Raw genomic sequence first — 23,270 nt, 5'->3', positions numbered from 1 at the left:
GTTGGATTCTGAATCTAGAATTAAACCCAAGAAGTACGATGGCAGAAAGAAGAAGACTGCTACAGCTATTCAGAAGGATTTGGGGTCAGACTCAGGGGATGAAACAACAATCACAACTGCAGGTATAAAAGGTAAAAATTCTGAAGCATCTACTAGTAATTTTGCACAAACTATTGATAGTGAAGAAAATGAGAGAAGAAGACATGAGCTTTTTCATATTAGAGTTATTTCCAAGAATCAAAAGATTGATACTTTATTTGATAGTGGTTCACAAGTAAACTTAATTTCTGAAGCAATTGTAAAGAAACAGGGATTACTAACCACACCTCACAAGAAGCCATATCCATTGGGTTGGTTATGTGATAAAACAAAGCTACAAGTGACTATACAATGTAAACTTAGGTTTGCCATTGGTTCATCATTTGTAGATGAGGTTGAGTTAGATGTAATTCCCTTGGATATATGTGGAATTGTTTTGGGAAGTCCTTACTTGTATGATAGAAAAGCCATTTTCTATAGAGCTGAAAATAAGTATCAACTCGATAAAGATGGAATTGAATATATTGTAAGATCTCATAAACTCAAGAATAATTATACTGTCATAAACTCAGGGCAGATGAAAAGAATTGTAAACTCATGCAAACAATTTTTACTGATGGTTGTAAAGGAAAAGTGATATGAATTGGATCCTAAACACTCTCTAAGTTTTCATAAACTCGTTCAAATTATGCCAAACAGATTCAAGTCTTAGAAAGATCAAGCTATCAGAAGGAATCCTCATGACAGTTGCAATTGTGATTAGCGCGGAGCAACGAGGACCCTCGGTCGAGCGCGCAGACTGTTGGCCCATGGTAACGTGCGCTGGCACAAATTGGCAAAACCAGAGGCTAATTCAAGAAATGGGGGTGGTTTCTGATACGCGATTAGCGCTAAAGTGCTAATCGTGTATCGCAGGGCATCCCCCTCAGTGAAGGAAAGCCCCAAAGTGCCCGGACCCGAAATGGCTATGAAATGCGGAAAAGTAATAAATTCAGTTCCGTGGATTCCACAAAACTGGCAGGATATCAGAAGGCCTCGAGGTGGTAAGCAGTTTTGACCGAGTCTCGCTTGATGCCACACACTGAGTGACATGCGTCCGACAGAAGAGAGAGAAAACCACTCACATCGGACGGGTAAACATCATGCTACTTACCTGCCCGATATGAATGACAACCGTAGGATCTGGGGGGCCCAGATCAACGGTGGAGGCACGTCCCAATAAATGACTGGATTTGACAAGGTTGTAAAGCAAGATTACATGGGATTTGAAGTTTGACATGGACGATGAGTTGGCAGAAGATTCGTGTTTCGCGGGCATCTTGGAGCAAATGGAAATAACGACCGTTCAAATGTGTCCAAGGAACCTGACACACTCACCCGTTGCAGAATAGGTGGCCACCTCCCTGTGAAGCGTTACACAGTGATGATGATGCAGAACAGGGGAGTTCGAATGGATAGAGGAAGGAAAACCAGAACGTCGGGAAGCGAAAACGAACCGACAAAAAGTAGACTGGCTTTAAATCCATGAACTAACAGAAGCAGAGGACACAGACACACACAAAGAGGAGTTAGTTAGATGCAGAAAGCTAAGAGCAGAGAACAGAGAGAAGAAGCTGAGCTGACCTAAGGGCAGCATCAAGCCAGACAAAGCCAGAGAGAGTCAGAGAGTCTGTGCACTCCAGAGAAAGCTTGAGAGGTTCAAGTGAGCTCCTCGACATAGGCCTGTCATGTATGAGTTTCAGATTGGGCTCATACTACTGTGACCAGTAGAGGTCAAGTACCAGTAAGGAGAGTCTGTGTACTCAAATCCTACTGATTCATATCTGTTGAGTGAGACTCAAATTGAGCTCACTGTTGTAAAGAAACTCTGCTTTGAAAACATAATAGAGAGGCCACCACTGAAAGCTGGACCAGGAGACGTAGCCTAGGAGTATTGGGTGAACTCCTTATTAAACTTGTTGTATTACATGTTTTCCTGTTATGTTTTCTCTAACTACCTTAGTGTCTATGTATTTTGCAATCTTATCGATCCATTGCATAAAGTAACATAGGCGCATCCATGCACATGAGTCTGTAATACCTTTAATTCTTTGTCCTGGATAAATTCCAGATCAAAAAGAAACCTGATAAAACCAATGTATTTGAAGGCTGTGATGCTAAACAACACGCTGATTTAGAAAAAGTTGTTTCAGAATATGATATACTATTTCAAGAACCTAAATGCAGTCATTATAAACTGGCCTAAACCCAAATATGCTACAGAAGTTAGAAGCTTCCTAGGAGCAGCACAGTATTGGAGAAAGTTTATTGCTAGCTTTTCCTTGATTACAACTCCCTTACATGCTTTAACAGGATTGAACAGGGTGTTTTAGTGGGGAGCCAAACAATAGAAAGCCTTTGACACCTTAAAAGAAAAGATTAGTACAGCACCAGTACTAACATTTCCTGATCTTCAAAGACCATTTGAGATTGAAACCGATGCCAGTGACTATGCCATGGGAGCAGTGTTGATGCAGCATGGTAAACCCATATGTTATCATTCTGAGACATTTAATTCTGTAGTAGTTAATTATCCCACATATGATAAAGAATTGTATGCATTAGTACAGAGTGTGAAAAAGTGGAAACATTATCTAATGGGCAAAGAAACAGTTATACATATTGATCATCAACCACTTCAATATTTACACTCACAAACTAAGTTGCAACAATCAGGACGTTATAGGTGGATGGGTTTTCTACAACAGTTTCATCTTGTCATCAGAGATAAAAAGGGCATACACAATAAAGTTGTAGATATGTTGTCTAGACCAATAATAAATGCATCTACTATACTTAAGCATAATTCAGTATTGCATGAAAGCTACATTGAACAATATGCTCAAGATATAGACTTTAAAGATGTATATGCAACTTTAAGTCATGGCAAACAAGTAGAAGAATTGGATTATCATGTTAAGGAAAAACTCTTGCAGCATTTTGGAAAGTTATGCATTCCTCAAACTGAAAGAGTAAAGATAATTCGAGAAGCACACACTTCTCTAATATCAGGTCACTTTGGTGTAAGTAAAACAGTTGCACAACTGCAAAGATTTTGTTATTGGCCAAAAATGCATGAAACAGTTTCTAGATATGTAAAAGGGTGTACCATGTGTGCTAAAAGCAAGCCCAACAATATAAACTAGGCTTGTACACTCCACTACCAGTTCCTTCTCATCCTTGGGAAAGTGTTTCCATGGACTTTGTTGGGGGACTGCCTAAATCTAGAAAAGGTCATGACTATTTATATGTTATTGTGGATAGGTTCAGCAAAATGTGTATTTTAATACCTTGTAACAAACAGATTACAGTTGAACAAACAACAAAATTGTTCTTCTAGCATGTATGGGTTCATTTTGGATTACCCACTGCCATTGTATCTGATCAAGATTCCCGATTTGTTGGGAAATTTTGGTTGAGTCTGTGCGAATTGATGGACACCAGACTGAAGAAGAGCACAGCCTTTCATCCACAAATAGATGGCCAAACAGAGGTGGTCAACCAGACAGTGATCTAGTTGCTCAAAGGATATTGCAGCAAGCATCCCAAGTTTTGGGATGAACATTTGTGTTATGTGCAACATGCTTACAACCAGGATAAACATTCTTCTACACAGAGATCTCCTTTTGAGACCTGTTTTGGTTTCATACCAAGGTCTCCCTTAGATTTTGTATTTGGTAAAGACATAGCGGTTGATGGACGCAGTGATGTGGACAAAGCAACCAAGTTCATTGAACAAATCCAAGAGATTCACTAGGCAGTACAGGAAAAGCTAGAAAAGAGCCAAGCCAAGTATAAGGCAAGGCATGATAAGCATCGCATCGAGCATAGTTTCCAAATTGGTGATCAAGTTTGGTTGTATATCAACAAAGATAGAATGCAAGGTGGAGGTAAGAAGCTGAAGCCAATAAGGTATGGACCTTTTAGGATACTTGAGAAAATTGGTGAGAATTCTTTTCACCTTGATTTGCTAGCTTACATGCACATATATTCAGTAGTTAATGTAGAAAGCTTGAGACTGTTTGAACTTTCATTGATTGAATATCCCGAAGAACAGATTCAATTGCCTTCTATTGATGATCTGTTGCCTGAATATCTTAATGAGTTGCGGGAAGATATAGTTTTGGACAAGAAGGTGAGAATTATGCACAGAGGGGATGTTGAGTACCTCAGAATTGGGCTCAAGGGTTCAAAACCAAGCAGTGCAAGATGGATAGAAATTGGGCAAGTGAGGAATCTATATCCTCACTTGATTGATGCTTAAAAACCAACTTTTGGTGGTCCAAAAGATTTTTCAATGGGAAGGCCGTGATCCAAATTGGATCCTAGAACACTCTCTAAGTTTTCATGAACTCTTTAAAAATCATGTCAAGGATTAAAAGTCTTACAAAGATCAAGCTTATCGGAGATATCCTCGTAACAGTTGCAATTTGTGATCAGCGCGGAGCAACGAGGACCGTCGGTCAAGCGCCCAGACCGTCGGCCAAGCGCGTAGACTGTCGGCCAAGCGCGCAAACCGTCGGCCAAGCGCGCAGACCGTCGGCCATGGTAAGTGGCTAATTGCATATCACAGGGCAAACCCCTCAAAGAAGGAAAGGCCGCAAGCACCCGGACTCAAAAAATTATAAAATGCAATGGATATCGTTCTGATTCCGTAAAAGCAGGATTCCACAAAACCGACAGAATATCGGAGGGGCTATGAGTGGTAAGCGGTTTCAACCGAGTTCCACCTGATGCCATACAGCGAGTGCCACGCATCTGGTGGAAGAGAGAGAAAACCGTTCACATCAGATAGGTAAACATCATGCTACTTAGCCGCCCGATATGAACGATGACCGTAGGATCTAGGACCCCTAGATCAACAACGGAGATGCGTTTCGATGGATGACCGGATTTAACGGGGTCAACAGGCAAAGTTGTATAGGATTTGAAATTTGATATGGACGATGCATTGGCAGAAGGTCGTGTTTCGTGAGCATTCTTGGAGTTAACGGAATAAATGGCCATGTCCAAGAGAACTGACACTCATCCGTTATGAAATAGGTGGCCACCTCCCTGTGAGGCGTTATATAATGACTGATGACACAGGACAGAGGGATTCAAACAGACAAAGGTAAGGAAACCGGAAAGCCGGGAAGTGGAAACAAATAGTCAAGAAGCAGACTGGCTTTAAAGCCACAAACTGATAGAGAGAAAGTAAGCAAGCAGATAGTAGAGAGAAGAAGCTGAGCTGACCTACAGAAGCGAAGGCAACATCGAGCCAGGATTAGGACAGAGATAGAGAGAGTCAGATAGTCTGTGTACTCCAGAGAAGGCTTGAGAGGTTCAAGTGAACTCCTCTATATATGCCTGTCATGTATTGAGTCTCAGATTGGACTCATGCCATTGTGACCAATAGAGGTCAAGATTTAGTAAGGAGAGTTTGTGTACTCCAGAGACTTGGGGGATCCAAGTACAGTCTTGTTGATTTATATCTGTTGTGTGAGACTCAAATTGAGCTCACTATTGTAAAAACTCTGCTTGAAAACATAATAGAGAGGCCACCACTGAAGGTTGGACCAGGAGATGTAGCCTAGGAGTATTGGGTGAACTCCTTATTAAACTTGTTGTGTTTATATGTGTTTCCTGTTATGTTTTCCTTAACTGCTTCATTGCCTGTGTATTTCGCAATCTTATCGATCCGTTGCACAAAATAACATAGGCACATCCATGCACATGAGTCTGTAATACCTTATTATTTGTCTTAGATCAATTTCAAATCACTCAACCATTCTATGGTCGGGTGGAACATGATAATCCCATCCTGAGTTTGGATTTTGCATCATCAATATGAGGTTATTTCTCCTTGTAATTCTATGAGTATTATATTGGTTTATATGTGGATCATATGGTTGTGATTTCCTTGGTATCTCCGTTGCCATTATGTTGGTTATGTATATATTTTAGGACAACGACTATTCATGGATTTCCTTATGTTTTTATTTGTAAATGAATAAACAATGTATCTATGACCTAATAGATGGTACTGTAGTTAATGATGTAAGGGAGCAATTCTTCATAGCGATTCTCAGATAAGTATGAGACCCCTATGCTTAAATATGTTGTTTACACCTGTAGATTACATATTTGTGATATGTTTGATGAAATTCCTGTCATGGATAGTAGGGGTCCAGTTAAGGGCTTATTCAAGTATTTGCATTTGCACCATTGTTTCCTTGTTATCTTTCTGTTATGAAGGTTTCATTCAATTATGGGCAGTGAGATGGGCTCTGGGCCTGAAAATGTGGCTCAAATCTCAGGGACGTTGGCACAACACTACTTGGATGCTGGCATGCCTTGTCATGAGAGCGTCCAGAGCCTCCTGGACACTGTCAGGCCCATAGCATGGGAGTGTCCAGAGGTCAAGTGGTCTAAAACCTAGTGGGACCTAGGGGCTGGTTACCAGAAATGTTGGGATGGTTCTTAGGAGTCTTGTAGCTGATGTGGAAGGTTTGTATGATGTGTTTCCATCGATTCCACTTCCTTAAGATCACCTAGGAGGTTGAATCCAATCATAGTAGCCTCTCGTCACATGTTTACCCAGGTTGGTCGGCTACTTGGGTAGATATGGGAGGAGGGTGTTACATAGTGGTATCAGATCATGGTTCACCCCTCAGACTGGATGGGTTGTGTGTCGGTTTCATAAGTGTTCCTTATGCTTGTAGCTCATGTGCTTGTTGCATTTTCATGGTGTTGATCATGGTTTTAGTGATGTCGCCATGTGAAGGTTGAGGGTGTTGGTGTGGATTATGTTGTCATGAGTGTATGGTTGTACTTGTATTTTTTATGCATGTCAATGTCTATAGGTTGTTGTGCACGCATTGTTATGGTTATGGTTATGGTTATGCATGCATAATAGGTTATATATGCATTGTAAGGTCATTATATGCAATTAGGTCATCATGATGATATTGGTATGTTATGATGCTAATGTGTTGGCTGAGATAGAGCAGGAGATGCAGATCATTAAAGTGAAGATGTAGCATTGGACCTCGAGGCAAGAGCATGTGGTCATACAACTTTGGATGGTGGGCATGCATGTATGCTAGTTAATGGATTGTTATATGCAATAGGGTTATATGCATTAGGTTTATGCACATGTCTATTGATGTTATGGTTACATACATGATAGATGCTAGTTGATTAATGTATTCATATGCACATGTGTCAGATAGTCATGAGTGGTAGTAACTTGTGGTTGTATGCATTGTTATTGTTGTTTTATGAGAGTTAGCTTGATGATTAGGTTATATTTGTTGATGGGTATGTTTTAGGTTAACTTGTTGTTGTTATATGTTAGTTAACTTGATGATTAGGATTATTGCATTTAAGATCTTGATGTTATATGTATTGTGTTAACCTGGATTGGCCTTTGCAGATGGTTATGGTTACGATATTGAGGTATGAGCCGACATGTTTGTGATATCGTGTTGTACTAATCTAGACTGATCATACATACATGATTTTTATGCACAAATGACAATTGTTTATGAGTTTATGATGTGAACATGTTAGCCAGTTATTGTTAGGGATATCATGACCTTATTTATGTTTGAGTTGATATGTTGTGAAGTTATATCATGCTAATATAGATTGATTGTGCAGACAAGATAGCCTCCCCTGAGATACATAAAGGTATGAGTTTTATTATGTCATATTTTGGTGCTTGACTGTTTGATTATGTTTTCTATTTGGTGTTTGAGTTTTTGGCATATATTATGTCGTCTAGTTGGTTTATCTAACATGATGTGTTTATAGTTTGATTGAATGTTTGATTAATTGCATGATATGAGTATGTGTTTGTAAGATTGCATGAAGAAATAATATTGTTTTAAGATGATTGTACTAACACATATGTGTTGAGATAGCTGACATGAACTTGAGTGTAATAGGTGAAAATTGTAGCATTTTGTCTATTGACTATCAGTTAACTATGGATTATGACATGATTGTTAGTCTTGGTAAATGTTGATTTCAAATTGATAGATATGATTGTCTTGATATTTGGAACATGTGTTTGACATGTGTAAACAATGCAGGAAACATGCTTGGTATTAACATGACAAGGTAATAGTTGATGTGTTTATATGACTAACATTTGGGTGATTTGGCAGTGCATAGTAACGCTCAATTGCAACAAGGAAAAAGGTCAAAGAAAGCAATTGGGCAAGAATTCTTTTGACTATGTTTGGAAACTCTAATTCCAAACGAATGAGTGCTTTGCGTACATGAAGTCTTCTTACCCTTTATCTTGTCTGACATTATGTGGATATGTGTTAGATTCATGAACTTGTATTTGACAGGTATATTAGCTAGTCTCTAGTTATAGGTGGATCTGTCAAGGGAATTGGAGTCCCTTGAGAGATGGCGTGGATGTGTTCAGTTGCAAGCAACGTGCTTGGCACAACAAGGTAAGGTAACCAATGTATTGTTATGTTTATTTAAGAACTGACATTTATGTGTTGATGGTAGTATGATGCAAGGGATTGCATGGAAAAGAGACTGCCATGAAATTTTGAAGAAGGCTCAGGTTGAGCTTTCCTTTGGAAGCACTGGGAACCATTGGGATTGAGTCATGGTGTTTGTTGCTAGTATTGTGCTTTTGGTCTTTTGTGATTTGTTGAGCTTGATTTGCGGTTTTGTTTATGTTTGGTGCAAGGCCTTGCCACTTTGTTCGTGGTATCGTATTGTTATTGGTTTTCATGGTTTTCTTCTTATTTGTTTCTTGCCTTGCCTTTCAAGTTTTGAGTCTTGGGAATTGGTTGGGAAAGAGGAAAGTTAATGGAGCTCAGGGAGAGTTGTGTGGTACCCAATAGGTAAGGTAAGCCCTGGATGAAGCTAAGGGTAGTTGAAGGAAAGAGTATGACAACCAGTTGGACTGGTTGGGTCCATTGGTGTAAATGGATGATGGCAGGACAGTCATGGGAAAGGTAATCAATAAAGGAAAGGTGAATGGATTTGAGGTATGAAATGCCTTGGCTATGTTGGGAACTGTTGTTCTTGATCTTGCGCATGTGCTGCACGCATAAGGGAGTTCTCTTAACCTTGAGCTTATGATTATTTTGTGATCATGATTATGTTGATGTCTATATGTCTATACATGTATGTATGTATGTATGTCATGCCTGACAGGGTCATCATGGATCATGATTATTAATGTTAATATTTATATGTATATATATGTATGTATGTATGTCGTTGTTTGAAAGATTATTTAATGCTAATATTTATATGTATATATATGTATGTATGTATGTTGTTGTTTGGTTGGGTTGTCAGGGATCATTCTCATGGAGGAATGATTTCTTATGAAGGTGAATGACATGATGAGGTTCCTGGTCTTATGGGGAATTAAGTGGGAAGATCAGTCAAGACAAATTGTTATGTGGACAAATCCCTCTTGCGGACAAGAGAGATCTCCCTAGACTTCTAAGAACCCTAGTAACAAACACACAATAATTTCTACCTTTCTCTAAGTTCTGATCATTTGAAAGCAATAGAATGAAAGAGGCCTCTTACTGATTTAGCGAACTGATTGATGAAGTCCCTCAAAGCTTTCGATAAATCACATTTGATGCTTCAAATGTCCTCTTGTCACTCCCAACAGCTTCTCTGCAATGTTTAGAAAGATACCTGCAAAGACATAGACAAACAAGAGATCAAAGCATACAACATATAATCAAAGAGATAATGAACTAATTAACCAATTATACATGCAAAATGATCAATTATGCAACCAAAACTCATGTAGGTGATCAAGGAATCCTACAAATCAAATCAATAGAGATGTAACTGAGAAAGAACAATTTCTTATATTAATAAAACTATAGAACAACCTTACAACCATGTAGCCTTGATTTAGAAAGCCCTTTCTGCAATCTCCAACCCTATCCCTTGCAAGACAAGCCTTCCAACCTAATCTCAATAGCATAAACCTACTTCCGACAGTCCTCCCTCAAACCTCAAACTCGTAATGGCTTTATAGGCTAAGGATGAGAAGTTATGGATCCATTCTCCAAGGTATGAGATCCACTATTAGTAGGATAGAGGTTCCACAAAGGAAGGGGAGTTACTCCATGATGGGAGGGATCGACATTGAATAGGCACTCATTCGAAGCTTGTTGGTTGGGATAGATGCTACCAACAATGCTTCTAGACTTTACTTTTTATTTTTATGTACTTCAAGTCATGTTCACAAGTCATAGTGGAAGATAGTGTGTACTTCTACGCAGATAATAATGGTCTTCCCTGTGTATGCGTAGGAATCAATTAGGTAATTGTGAACATAGCCAAAATTAGGGTTTTGTACCATAGGATCTAGAAATTCCACTTTCTTTGGGATGATTTAGTTTCAAAATCTGTAGGGTAATGCTCCAGAACACATGTGTGGATAGCAATATATAAAAACCGATGGTCATTTTCCTAATGCGATAAAATGACATGTAACAGATTTCCCCCTTGTTACACAGTAATTTGTCACCATTGGTCACCGTCCCTGTTACCCCTTTCCCGTACTTTGGAGGACTCATTCCGGGACCTGTGAGCAGTGACATAACTTAAAAACACTTGCATTATGTTCCCCTAAGTATGAACTTCATGTGCCCTGAAGACACCTCCTGCAAAATATCCCTGAAAAGTGCCCTTTTTCCATTAGCGCGGGTCCACAATGTACTACCCGCGCCAATGAATGAGATCCTCAAAAGAAGGTGCGACCATTGGCGCTCTGTCTTAGAGTAACACCCGCGCCAACCAAGTTTGGAAAAGATTTTTAACAAACGCGCGCCCAGATGTTTTTTCCCTTCAAGTCATGAAGTCTTTTGAGGATAAAGCTCATCTTCTAGATGTCGAGAGTCATCATCTATCCCTTACATCTATCCACAGCGGCTTTTTGGAGATAATGCCAATCCATAATGGGTGTCTTGATGCATTGTATCTTCCTCCCCTTCTCCATCTATAAAAGTCTGTCCTCATGCATTTGACAAGCTAGTTTTTGGGAGTACTGGTGATAGTGCTAATAGTGATAACGCTTGTCTTGAGTGATAGTAAGAGTCTTGGAGCATAGGGAGGTTATGCTGCCGGAAGTCTGAGAGAGAAAGGTCTATTGCAAGACATATATAGCTGCTCGCCCAGCCAGAGGAGAGATTCAACGTCAGAACTTTGGTTGTATTTTTCTCTGTTGATTATTCATTAATAAACGACTATCATTATGGTTCCGATCTTATTATTCGCTATGATAATGTTTGATCTATATCCTTTCTCACTGATATATAGTTGTATTTAGTGGATTTTATGCTTGTATTCGCTTCGTTCTTTGCATGTGCAGGTATCCATTCGCGGAGATCGTGAGGATCATGACCTGCCGGAGCAAGGAAACGGGAGTATCAACTCTTCTACGACACTAGCGTTGGACTCCAGGTTGGTTCTCATAATCCACTTTCAGTTTGCAACTAGGAACTTGCATGGCAGCGTTAATTGATTGTTGCTAGACCCATTTTGGGCTAGTGGGATCGCCTCTGTCCGCAGAGGGGATTTACCTCTCCAACACCCCTAAAGCGCAAAGTTAGAAGAAATATTTTGATGACTGAAATGCTTTATCATGCAAAGGTTTGGGTTAGAGACTGTAGTCGGAGACCTAAAAAAATAAAACAAATGTTACAATTCAATATATAATATCATCATTGAGGAAGGCATTCCCATACTCAGAATATAAATGTCTCAATTCACAGTACATAAATACATCTGAAGATCCATGTCAAAAGACGACATAGTATGGAGCATCCAAAATGGATCTATGTTTAAAATAATGAATATTTAATGACTGCACACAACCTAGATGGATGAAACTAGACACAGGGTCTTGATCTCCATCTCTCGATCCGTAGTACGAATCTAGCCATGCAAGTGAATGTCTCAAAGTCGAACATGGTAGAAACCACTTGATTATTGGTCAATTATGATAATCATTAACAAGCGTGAGAGAAACCACCAATAATGACAATGGCTCTCAGGGTACCTCCGGTACAATCTATGAAGTGTGAATAGATGATTTGATGTCGAACACTCATAGAATCATTCGATCGAAGGCCAATGATGAGAACCTATCGTTGAAGGCAAGAAAGCTACCATTAAGGCATGAAGGCCTCAAGGTACTGAAGGTTTCTAGATCAACTTCCTAGATAATGAGATGAAGTCGATAGGAACTGACACATCGTAGGAGGGCCTATGACATGAAACTCATGTCAAGTTTTGAAGAACAATAGTTTAGAGTAATCTAGGATTGACTCAGGGATGGTCCATGGAACTGAAGGCGAAGACTGGAAAAGTAGTTTTGAATGAGGTTGAACTTCTTTTGAACATAACATAGACACGACATAATGACTTGGCATCATTTGACTCAAAACATAAAACCCAACCAAACTGAAGACTTTCAATGAGGTATGGTCAACTGAGTAACAAATGGATTTCCCAACCCGGGCACGAAAGTGATGGAGTGTCATGTTCAAGAGAGACATACTGCCTTTTTGATGTAGGAGTAGTCACCTCAACAATATCATTGTATTTTAGTAGACATAGGGGGGTCTTGTATTCTAAGGAAGTTGGTTTCCTAAGTGTTGAATTAATGTAATTACTTAGGTTTTGAGCGATTTTAATGAAAATAGGAATTAATTAAGTATTTTGAAGCATATTGTAAATGTTCTCGAATGTAGGAGAACATGAGAGAATCATGATAGTTGAGAGATTGAGAGATTTGAGAATTAATTGTAAATCTTAGATTAGGAGCTAGTTCATGATTTTGTGGAGTAGAGAGGATCCTTAGAGACAAGGAAGAGATTTTAGGGTTTTGTTGAGAAATTTATGGATCTAAACCAGGAATTGGTTGTAGAATCCTTTGGTATAAATGTAAGCCTAAAAGGCATAGTCAGAGGTTAGCTAGTTAGTTAATCATGTTGAGAGTTAGATAAGTTTGATTGTAAGCCTATAGTAGGTAGGAAAACGGAGGCCACTGATGAGAAAATCAGGCCAGAGAGATAGAAAGTCTCATTATGTAATCATTTGTTTATATATGTATATACAAAGTTTCAATTCCTAAACTGTGTAAGTGTGTGGTTTGAGTATTGAATGATAAATTACGTGTGAATAAGAGGTTTTGCATAGTATATGTATGCAGGTGGAGTTCAGGCAGAATACAGAAAGAAGTGAGGATGAAGGATCGTGTCGGATCGTTGAATCCGATTGAAGGATCAAAGTAAAGTTAGGGAGTAATAGTGGTTAAGGAATATGCAGAGTTAAGCTAAGGAGAGAGTTATGTGGCAGAACAACGAAGGACCAAAACCCTGAAGAAAGCCGACACCACAGAAGAACATTGAAGGAATGGCATAAAAACAAAGTAAAGAGAAGGACGAAGAAATGAGGTAACGATGCACAGGAATCATTGGATCTAAAGATCAATGAATGAGGCTGAAGGCGATGGGCGACCAAGATTAAGTCGTCAACATAAGAGAAATAAATGAACGGTGGAGATTAAATCCAAGTACTAATGGAAGGTGAATCACGGGAATCGATTTGGACCGTCAGATCAACAGGTCTAGTAGATCGACGGTGATTAGCAACCGCAGAGGGGTAGGAGATTATGGTATTCCTTGATCGTGATTGAAGGCCTGCAATTGATCTTAGCCGTTGATAGCAAAAGTCAATGCTTATGTCACAGTCAACTACGGTATTAGGAATGTAATTAACTCACATGCTAGTTGAAGGGCTGTAGACCGTCAAATCAAATGGGTTTTGATCTATGGCACATGATCACCGAGCAACTTTGTTGATCGGGGAAGACATCAATTTTCGGATTCAAGACAAGATCGACGGTGGAGATTGAAGTGATAAGATTTGTGGAGAGCGGACACGAGAAGGTTATAGGCGTGGTTTTATTTTATTTGGAGTCTGGTTGTGTTATTGCATATCGCATGCGAGAGGAAGTGTCTTATGAATGCGATGAATTCACATCTTGGTGTGATGCGATATTGCGACAGCCGTTGATCTGATGGACAAAATCAACGGTCGAAAAGGGCAATCACATATCAAAAATCCGAAGTTCTGAATACATATTCTATTGAGTCCTTTGAAAATATGCGATTGCAATATATGAAGAGTTGGCACGTAGAGTGGGGTTTGGTTAACATGCGTGGGTATAGAATTAACCCAAGTTATTATAAAGGTTGAAGGCTTGAGTTATAAGGTTCTGCGAAAAAAGGATTAACAAAAGGTCAGACTAGGGTTAGTTATTAAATCGTTCCGCATGAGATTGAATTAAGGGGCCTTAAACCTTAATTTATGAAGGTTTGACTAGGCAGGTCATTGAAATTCTTGGGACAGATGAGATTATGCATTTTATATGCATACTATGGGTATTGTCGGCTTAGCCCGACATCATTTTGGTATCAAAGCAGAATTGTGGTTGAGACATTTGGTAAAGCAGCACAAAGAAATTCTGTGTGAAAATTTCTTTGAAAAGAATTTAGAATAGAGTTATGTGTTAAGATGTGTATGCAGGCAAGAAGTGATCAGATTTTAATCTGACAAATAGTAGGCACACAGAGATAAAGTATAGCAGAATATTGGGAGAATTTGTAGATGCAAAGAAACAAAGAACAATCCATTCAAAGTGCAGGTGAATGGTAGAACAAGATCATATAGAGGTATTGTTGCAGCTCACAAAGGAAATTCCACAGAGGATGTGGGTAGAATTGCTAAGGGATAAAAGAAGCGGGTAAAAGTTTCTGAATGAAAGCAGAATGTGGCAGAACCTTGAGGAATTTCAACAGAGGTTGGATAAAGAGGACAATTGTGTTCTTAGAAGATGCAAATGAGTTGAAGCCTAGAAGGAGCAGAGAGAAGTGCTCAAAGGAGGTTCCAGAGATAGTGAACCAAGAGCTTGCCAAAAGACCAAGTACAGAGGAAAGCTTGGTGAGGTAAGTGGCAACAGGGAGGACTTGCTGTTGTAGAGGCTTTAATGTAGCTCATAGTGAATGAGTGAGGAACTCATAGAGATGGAAAAGAATATGACTCCTGATAGTCATAGTGGAGGTTTTGAGGGAAACCACAATAGAAGAAAAGTGAAGAAGGAGAATGCCAAGGAAAATGGCAAGAGGATGAGTCAAGAGGAAATTGACAAGGAGATGGCTGAGATAAGAAAATAACTCGATGTGTTAACAACACTGATAGAGGAAAGCCAAATACTAGGTTGGGTATTAAAGAAGAAGCCAGTGAAGTGGAATAATTTACAGAGAAGGCTACAACAGAAGCAATTAAAGTGGCTGACGAAAAAACTCAGAGAAGCTGAGTTGGAAATGGAAGTGTCCATTTGTGAACCAGAGCAAGGTGAAGTTCTGGGTGAAGATGAAGACTTGAAGACTGAAACTTCAAGTGAGACCAAAGGGTCACATGATTTTAAATCTAATAATTTGTGTATGTTTGCAGGTGAAACATTTGAAGAAGGACAATTTGTTGATATTGACATAAAGAAAGAAGACAGGCAGAATCTAAATTCTGTTTTGAAAGAAGTAGAGAAGGATATCAAGCAATCAAGTGAAGGACTTGATGAGATTGAAGAGAAGACCATTGAAATATTTCTGCGTCATGTAAAGGACTTCGAACAATAGGAGGACTTGGTGATTGAATCATCAAATGAGATCATGAGGTCTTATGGTTTTACAACTGACAAGTTGTGTGTGAATGCAAGTATTGTAGAAGACAAACCATCTTATGGAACTGTCTTGAATGAAGCTGAAATTTTCCAAGTAAAGTATGATGATGACTGTCTTTCAAATGAAGATCAAGTTGAGTTATTACAGCAGAGGGAGTTCATAAATTCCTTGTTTAGTAGAAGAAATATCTTCAGTAGAGATGAGATAGTTATGTCTTATGATAAGGAATTTGTTATTGATGAGGACAAAGAGGAATTGATTTTCTTAAATGGCCAAAGGGAGAGTGATGGAAAGACATCTAAAACTATCACAGAGATGGAGGATCAGAATTTTATTCTAATCAAGAATGAAGAAGTAGTGTCAACAAGAAGTTAAACTTGTGACAAAGAAGAAGATAGTGAGGATTGTACAGAGATTTTAGGAGAAATTCCAAGTGAGATGGCAAATTTATGGCATGAGTTATTTCTTTTGGAGAAAAGGCTAGAAAACCAAAAACTAAGTGTTCAAGTTGTAAAATCAAAACTGAATGAGAATGAAGAATTTCACTACAGTGAACAAGGACAAGAAGACGTCATTGAAATAGATGGTGTGGAGGAGAGACTAGCTGACAGTCTCATGAATTCTGTTGAGAATTCAAATCAGCATACTGATGTGCTGATAGAGGAGGAAGAATCAGAGTAGCATACTGATGTGTTGCCAAAGGAAGAAAAGGTGCAAAAGCCTTATGGTTTTTATTTTAATAATTGTTTGGTGAGTGCAGGTCTAGTTGCAGATGTTGGAGAAAATTTGGCATAGATGAGCAAACAAATAAAAATGAAAGAGGGTAAGGATGAAAGGGAGACAGAACAAGTAAAAATAAGTGAAGAAAAAGTAAGCGTAGGAAAAAGAGTAAGTGATAGAATTCGACAACTTCAAAGAGAAGAACAATAATTTGAAGAGTTAGTAGACAACAACAACAACCTGAAACAAAGAGAAAGAGGTAACAGTAAGTGGAAAAGTATGGACCAGCCCAAGGATGTGTTGGAAATGGAAATTGAAAAACTATGGCAGTTGATGATGAAACAGTTCATATGGAGAAGATTGATAGTAGTAGGAAGGATGATCAATCAGAACTTGAACCTGATTGACAAGGAGAGGAAAATAAAACAAAAGACAGTAGACATACAACAACAGCAAAGGCGCAGAGCATTCAGACAACTACAAACTAAAGTTTGGGACCCTGGAGGTTTTCTATCAACATATGAAGACACATGATCAGGAGATCATGAACATTTTCTACTTTGGGAGTCTGATGCAGGAGCATTCAACTCAACAATATCATTGTATTTTAGTAGACATAGGGGGTCTTGTATTTTAAGGAAGTTGGTTTCCTAAGTGTTGAATTAATGTAATTACTTAGGTTTTGAGTGATTTTAATGAAAATAGGAATTAATTAAGTATTGTGAAGCATATTGTAAATGTTCTCGAATGTAGGAGAACATGAGAGAATCAGGATAGTTGAGAGATTGAGAGATTTGAGAATTAATTGTAAATCTTAGATTAGGAGCTAGTTCATGATTTTGTGGATTAGAGAGGATCCTTAGAGATAAGGAAGAGATTTTAGGGTTTTGTTGAGAAGTTTATGGATCTAAACCAGGAATTGGTTGTAGAATCCTTTTGTATAAATGTAAGCCTAAAAGGCATAGTTAGAGGTTAGCTAGTTAGTTAATCAGATCGAGAGTTAGATAGGTTTGATTGTAAGCCTATAGTAGGTAGGAAAACAGAGGCCACTGATGAGAAAATCAGGCTAGAGAGATAGAAAGTCTCATTATGTAATCATTTGTTTATATATGTATATACAGAGATTCAATTCCTAAACTGTGTAAGTGTGTGGTTTGAGTATTGAATGATAAATTACGTGTGAATAAGAGGTTCTGCATAGTATATGTATGCAGGTGGAGTTCGAGCAGAATACAGAAAGAAGTGAGGATGAAGGATCGTGTCGGATCATTGAATCCGATTGAAGGATCAAAGTAAAGTTTGGGAGTAATAGTGGTTAAGGAATATGCAGAGTTAAGCTAAGGAGAGAGTTATGTGGCAGAACAACGAAGGACCAGAACCCTGAAGAAAGCTGACACCACAGAAGAACATTAAAGGAATGGCATAAAACAAAGTAAAGAGAAGGAAGAATAAATGAGGTAACGATGCATAGGAATCGTTGGATCTAAAGATCAACGAACGAGGTTGAAGGCGATGGGAAACCAAGATTAAGTCGTCAACATAAGAGAAAGAAATGAATGGTGGAGATTAAATCCAAGTACTTATGGAAGGTGAATCACGGGAATAGATTTGGAATGACAGATCAACAGGTTTGGTAGATCAACGGTGATTAGCAACTGCAGCGGGGTAGGAGAGTACAGGATGCCTTGATCGCGGTTGAAGGCCCGCAATTGATCTTAGTCGTCGATCGTAAAAGTCAATGCTTACGTCACAGTCAACTACAGTATTAGGCCTGTAATTAACTCGCGTGCTAGTTGAAGGGCCGCAGACTGTTAGATAAAATGGGTTTTTATCTATGGCGCAGGATCACCGAGCAACGTTGTTGATCGGGGAAGACATCAACCGTCGGATTCAAGACAAGATTGACAGTGGAGATTGAAGTGATAAGATTTGTGGAGAGTGGACCCGAGAAGGTTATAGGCGCGGTTTTATTTTATTTGGAGTCCAGTTGTGTTATCACATATCGCATGCGAGAGGAGTCTTAGGAATGCGATGAAGTCACATGTTGGTGTGATGCGATATTGCGACAGCCGTTGATCTGATGGACGAAATCAACAGTGGAAAAGGGCAATCACATATTGCAAATCGGGAGTTCTGAATACATATTCTATTGAGTCCTTTGAAACTCCGCGATTGCGATATATCATGAGTTAGCACGTAGAGTGGGGTTTGGTTAATATGCGTGGGTATAGAATTAACCCAAGTTATTATAAAGGTTGAAGGGTTGAGTTATAAGGTTCCGCGAAAAAGGATTAACAAAGGGTCAGACTTTGTTTAGTTATTAAATCGTTCCGCATGAGATTGAGTTAAGGGGCCTTACACCTTAATTTATGAAGGTTTGACTAGGCAAGTCATTGAAATTCCTGGGACAGATGAGATTATGCATTTTATATGCATACTATGTATGGGTATTGTCGGCTTAGCCTGGCATCACTTCTACAAATGCAAAAAAAATATTTTTTCTCACTTCCCCCCCACCATTACTAGCAAGTACCTCTTTATTTATTACAAGCTTGAGGAGGATAACATATGTTTGTCCCGTAAGCTCATCCTTCAGATGAGTCCTCTGAAGTATATTTAACGAACCCTAAGAAGGAGTGGTTCAGTCTCGTCATGATTAACGATTCCTATACTATTTAATTTTTACAAGTCTAGTAAAAGGGGTAACTCAATGTCATTTTCATGTTTAAAGACTTTGAAAAGACATGAAAATAAAACTCATCCAGTTCTTTTACCGTAAAATTTTAACAAGCCCGGAGAAAGTAAAGCTTAGTGGTTTTCATTTTTAGGGAGTCACAAGAAAAACACAAGTAAACTCCACAATGTTTTTTTCCTAAATTTAGTCCCTCAAGCCTAAAAAGAATAAAATAATGCAAGAGAGAACTCTATTGACCATGATTGGTCAATGTATACCTTTTTCGTAAGTAGTCCGGTTCAGTCCATAAAAGGGGTAAAATTATACTGAAAGGACAGTTGTTCATTTACTTTTACGAGTGAAAAATCAAGTACTCAACGATCTTTTTGTTTTTAAGGAGTCTGAAAAGGGTGTAAAGAGAGCTCCATGGTTTTGCATTTTCGCAAGTTTTAATGAGTTTGAAAAAAGTGATAAATAATACTCAGTACTGAAACGATCTGTTTCTGTAATTATCCTGTAACTTTCACGCTTAAACTCGAAATAATTATCTTTGATCAACAATAAAATCAGAGTTAAAAAAGTTAATAGGTACAAAATAATATTTAATTAGCCATAAAAACTTTTAAAAATTCCAAAAAATAAAAAATTTTCACTGTTTGCATTTTTACCCTTTTGAGAGAGATAGAAGTCATTTTTTATCAGAAACTTCCGAAGTTGATCGTGGGCAAACTGTTGGACAAAATCGCGAGCCGCTTTTACCAGGTAAATGGTCTATCCGAGCTCTTCATTTTCATGCCATTTTTTAATTATCTTTTCACTGTGGATTTTGGATTTTTGGAGAAGGTTTTGTAAAATGTTTTCGTCCTTGATGTGCACAGGTACCCTTCATCGGACCTGTGCACACCAACATAATTTTTAATGCTATGTGCGCAGTTTCAAGGAAAGAAATTGTGCACATGCGCATTGTCCATTAAAGTCGGTTGTGCATAATGCTGAGGGCAAGAAAAAACAAATGAAAATGCCCCAAATTTTTGCTAAATCTCTCCATATTTATTTCTAATGATATTTAATGTTTAATTGCAAGATTTTGAACCATAAACATGGAATGGAGAGAGCGTGAGCACGAAGAACAAGATATACTTGCTCTCAATGACCCAATAACCATACAAACCTTGAAAAATTGTGGATTATACAAGTTTTTCACCATTTCGGGCATGAGGGCCCAATTAGACTTGCTTGAATGGATGGTAGGCAAGTGGAATGTTCAGGAAGAATGTTTCATAGTCGGAGACCATAGACTTGTCATCGATGCTGATGAAATTTACTTCCTGAGTGGACTTCCACGCCGTGGCGAGGAAATCAACTTTTATGGCCATAGGCGCAATGGCGAGACCAATGCTACCTATTTGATACAATATTGTATTGATGGGGATGCTCTCAAAGATGACTGAATTGATATCAAGACCATAGCTCAGATTCCTTTGAAAGCCATCAAGTTTATTGTCACATGGTTGTGTGGTAGTGCAGGTTTACATTTTCTCACTAAGGCTCAGATGCATACTTTTTTGGATTGCTTGAATGGTACCATATTAATAACTGGTGTGAGGCCGTAGTTACCAACTTGAAGGGACAACTAACCAGGGTCAGAATGAGCAGACTCAAAAAGTTTGAGTATGGTGCCTTCGTTATTTTTTTTGCTTTGGAGCTAATTCCTCTTTTGGCTCCACATGTATCTGTAGAGAGATGAGGGCCTCATGACCCTCACATGCTAAAATGGGGTACACTTATGGCACACCATGGAGGTGGTGAAGGACCAACAATTAGGTTTATTGTTGACTTCTTCGAGTGGCTGGAAAGCCATATCATCATGATCAAGGACTTTCAGTATGCAAGGATGGACTACACAAGGGATTCAAACATGCCACTGCCTCCTGGGATGTATTGGGGTGCTATAGGTAAAACATCACATTTTGGTTGATTTTAATATTTTCATTTTTTGTGTGTGTGTTATATTTGGCATCCAACTAATTATCTAAAATTATCATGCAGATGTGGCCCCAATGAGACCAGCTGGATTACACAGATATGATCGACATGGTGAGCATCCAATTGCCCCCATAGTACAGAACCTGGATGCAACAAAGACACTGACAGAGATAGAGCACAACCTTGAGAGGTTGACTCTGGACATTCCAGATGCTGCTATAGATGATTTGCCTCTCCGCTACCAAAGGCATACTACAGGAGTTCTTGGTCCTATTAGTCGTTTGCTATGACAAGTAGCACATGCTATTGTATGCTACCATGATCACCATCATGCGTAGTGACTAGTCTGAGGGCTACATTTTTTAATTTTTGATGATGTATTGACATGTTCGGAAAATAAAGGCCACGGGGCCTCATGTCATTGGATGACATTTTTTGTAAAAGCCACACTTATTTACAAACTTTTATCTAATGAAAAACCTACTACTTCTATTTCTGATTATCTTGTACAATATGTGAATGAATATTGCATTGATTTCTTTACAAATGTTTTACAAGTGCCAATTTAACACATAATTAGCTAATGCATATGTTAATGTGTTTAAATTTCTCGAAATATGTTGATACTCAATGTAATAAAATTCTCGTTCCAAGAGACAAACCTGCAAAAACATCCTTAACATGGAAGCACTTCTAATTGAATAAACACCATTCAAATGTAATACCATGAGTTTTGAATCTAACATAACAGTCAATCGACGAATGCCAAAGGTAATGGCATCAGATAATAGCTCAATCACTGCACTATATTTTGCAATATTGTTCGTCATTTGACCGAGGCATATCCTATGAATAGAAACTAACTCATCTGTGCATGAATAGATGACCCAAGTTGCGGAAGGCAAATTCTGAGTATTATGACTAGCACCATCAGCGAAGTTGATGTAAGTTTGGGGGATGTCGACATCTAAAAATCAGGTGTAACACAAGATAAGCAAGAGAAGTAGCGAAAAATCACAAAACCGTTAAAAGCTGTCATATGAAAAATTATGGTACAATAATATATAGATGTTTCACCGATCAATCTAAGCATAATATTTCTTTAGGTAAATACCACTTGTGTGTTTTTCCAAAGGAATTTCGTCATAACCCACTAGTTCATAGGCCCCTTTTTTCAGTGCATGTTTTACAATATAAGGGCCTTGCCACATAAACTCAATTTTTCCAGCGCCTAACTTATTGTGCTCTTGATCATAGACCAAGACTAAATCACCTTCTGCATACGAATGAGGTTTGAAATTCTGATCATACTGTGCTATCATTCGTTTCCTTTGGGCCTCGCTAGCTAATGCAACATCATGGTGAGTCTCAATGAGACATGCTAAGTACATAAAATGTTCCTCTTCCGCAGAAGTAGCTGGTAATAATTCAATTTCCAATTTAAAAGACGAATCTCACATTCAATCAGTAGAACTGCTTCCATGCCGTAGACAAGATGGAAAGGAGTAAAACCAACTGAAGTTTTTGTTGTAATGCGGTATGTCAACAAAGCTAGATGTAACATTAAATTCCATTCTTGTTTATGAGTCCCGATAATCTGTTTAATCATGGTGGTTAAAACCTTGTTAACGACTTCCACTTGGCCATTTTCCTGCAGGTAATATGGGGTAGAACTATCATGACGCAGGCATAGCTTGGTGGTAATAAAAATCATGATATGGTTTCGAAAATGGCTACCATGGTCCATGATGATAGCTTGTGGTACTCTGAACTAAGAAATTACATGATTGAACACGAAAATGGATGTTGTTTCACTGTCATCCTTGTATGTAGGCATCGCCTCAGCCCATTTTGTAAAATAATCTACCACGAGGATAATATACCCAAGCCCCCCGTTCGAATGAGGGTTACATGTAAGAAAGTCAATGCCCCATTTAGCGAAAGGACCGACAACAATGATTGGGTTAAGAGGAGCTGAATGTGAACGCATTTTTCGATCATAAATTTGAAAATTATGCCATTTCTGGACTGCAGTTATAGAATCTTTAAACATAAAAGGCTAGAAATACCTT

The sequence above is a fragment of the Pinus tabuliformis genome, chromosome 6, assembly GCF_031772625.1.
Source record: "Pinus tabuliformis cultivar Carrire ecotype Pingquan chromosome 6, CPIR1, whole genome shotgun sequence".
Classification (NCBI taxonomy): Eukaryota; Viridiplantae; Streptophyta; class Pinopsida; order Pinales; family Pinaceae; genus Pinus; species Pinus tabuliformis.
Note: the sequence above shows the minus strand (reverse complement) of the source record.